Raw genomic sequence first — 2602 nt, 5'->3', positions numbered from 1 at the left:
TGTCCATTGCCCTAACACAAAAAACACAGTAACTCAAAATCTAGGGCTGCATGAATGTCAAACTTGTCAACGAAAGGAAGGTGCCCATTGCCCTAACCCTAAAATCCATTAAAAATCTCAGTTTCTCTAGATTCTTTAATGTTCGCAATTGTTGCAGTAACAACTAAATTGGCAATATAGAAATAGTGATATCTCTTCTACATCACCCCATTTGCTACTTCTGAATTCCCAGTTGACATTGTCGTGTTCCTGAGCCGGCCATGCAGTCATGCACTCCCCCACAAGCCCATAGTCCCAGCTGCGCTGTTTTCACGCCACCTCGTATTCTCATTCTGTGTAGTGATTATCCAAAAGTTCATTTTAAAAATCTACAACCACCAAAAAATCTCTCTTTTTTATATTCTTATGAGCCATGCACGGTTGAGTATTGTAAAATGTCAACGCTTCTACGAAACCCTGTTTGTTCTTTGTGTTCTTTCTAATTTTTAATTTCACCGGCGCTGCCTACCACACGCCTGTCTCTCGTGATTCCATCTACTTATGTAAGCAATAACGCCAACGAACGTTTTACCCAAGAAAGCTAGCTTTTGGCCTTTGGCCCAAGAGAGATGAGAGAGCAGTCAAAGCGTTTTGGAATTGGAATTGGAATTGGATTTTTCAAGCAGAGAACGATGAAGCTGGTTTGGTGTCCCGAGACGGCCTCGAAAGCTTATATCGATACAGTTAAATCAGTAAGCGTTTTTTCGGGAATCATAGGTTGATTTCTTGAATTGGGTATTGATGATTTCATGGTTTTAATTTGGATTTCTGGTTAATTTTGCAGTGTGAAGACTTGGAAGAATCGAACGTGGCGGAGCTGGTGTCGGCCACGGCTGCGGGATGGAAAGCAAAGATGATCGTGGAAGCTTGGTCACGCGGCGGAGTAATATCCACAAGTATTGGTCTCGCCGTCGCAAGCCGCCACACGGGTGGACGGCACGTGTGTGTGGTGCAAGACGAAAGGTCAAGATCCGAGTACGTGGAAGCGATGGTTCGTGCTGGTGGTGGTGGTGGTGAGATAGTGGTGGCGCCGCCTGAAGTAATCGTGGGTGAGGCGAAGGAGGTGATGATGGGGATTCCCGAGGTTGATTTCTTGGTGGTGGACTTTCGCCGGAAAGATTTCTGCCAGGGATTTTGAAGGTGGCAAGGTTCAGCCACAGTGGTGCGGTGGTGGTGTGTAAGCATGCTAACCCTTCAGGTGGTGCAAGTTTCAGGTGGCGTGGAGTTTTGCCGTCGACGACACGTGTCGTGAGAACGGTGTTTCTTCCCTTAGGGAAAGGTTTGGATATTGTACATATTGGTAGCAGTAGCAGTAGCAGTAGCAATAGCAGCGGCGAAGAGAGTTCCATCATCAAAGAAACTGGTCGTTGGATCAGACATGTCGATGAGAAATCTGGTGAGGAGCATTTGTTCAGGAAATGAAACTTAGTTCTTGGACTCCATTAAGAAACTCACTGTTCTGCTTGTGATCGAAGCTTCAGGTAATGCTCGAACATGTCGATATTTTGAAGAAGTTAGAACAGCGTAAAGATCAAGTGAGGGTGGTGGCATATACACATGCATAGTTTGGAAACAACAGTTGTGATCTTTTTGTAAAAAGGGGCGATTCCAATACCATTTTTTTTTCGGCATAAAGTAGACTTTGAATGAACAAATATTCTTATGCAATATTATCCGAGCAATTTTTGAATCACCTAGTTTCTTAAGGATTGAAACAAATCTTAAAGGATTTGATGAGCTGCAAATCAATGGCTTCTATTGTTGTGTTTGATTCATGAACCTAATGTTATATTTATCAAAATAACCATCAAAGTGTTTCAGATGACAATGTCCAATGCCTCTTAGCAAAGAGATTAGGTTTTGTCAATGCAAGGTTGGTAGAGTGGTAAGATCCACTCTTCCGAGAGTTGACCCGGATGAACCTCAGACACCAAAAAAAAAGAGAGATTAGGTTTTAATTCTCCTTAGTGGTGTGTGTGATAACTTCCAACCCTAATATATACAAAACCACCAACTCCGAAAAAAACCTTCATCAAAGTTGATTTTTAAAATACCATATAGAAGTGCTAACCGTCGTAAATTTAAAGTGTGTATGGTTCATATGGTATAAGGGATGGGATCAGTCCATCGAATATTGAGTTTGCCTTATTAATGAGGGATAGCGAAGCTACCTGAATGGAACTCGTTGTTTCCATTCTGGACATGGTGAATCATCTTTTATGTAGTTTATGTTTTGTGCTTGAATATGAGATCATTCTTATCTTTTTGTATCTTTCTCTTGATTGTTTCTTGTCTTATTCTTAAAAGTTTTTTAAAAATAAAATAAAGATTATAAAAATTTTAGAAATTAAATTAGTAGTTAATGTATTGAATTTCAATTATAAGGGCTTTTATCTTGATTGCGTGAAAGAAATATAAGCACTGAACCTTGTTTCATTTTATCTTGTGTTTTTTGTTATAATAAATGACAAAGGTAATTAAGAATGTCTTTCTTTTAGAATACTTTTTTCTAATTTTCTCAAATAAATGCATCTAGACCTAGCAAAACATTAATTAGTTTTAT

General features: G+C 39.8%; 1 pseudogene across 1 annotated transcript; it reads left to right on the top strand.

Annotated features, from left to right (window-relative positions):
* The first annotated feature begins 507 nt into the window (after nucleotides 1-507).
* LOC149029691 (uncharacterized) lies at nucleotides 508-1881 on the top strand (annotated as a pseudogene). Its single transcript, XR_016172757.1, has 2 exons — nucleotides 508-731; nucleotides 824-1881. The product of XR_016172757.1 is annotated as an uncharacterized LOC149029691 (transcript).
* The last annotated feature ends 721 nt before the right edge of the window (nucleotides 1882-2602 follow it).

This window comes from Hakea prostrata, chromosome 1 (assembly GCF_041222555.1).
Source record: "Hakea prostrata isolate BN-2017 chromosome 1, UWA_Hpros_2, whole genome shotgun sequence".
Taxonomy (NCBI): Eukaryota; Viridiplantae; Streptophyta; class Magnoliopsida; order Proteales; family Proteaceae; genus Hakea; species Hakea prostrata.
The sequence above is the reverse complement of the archived record's forward strand: the minus strand, read 5'-3'. Positions and strand labels throughout refer to the sequence as shown.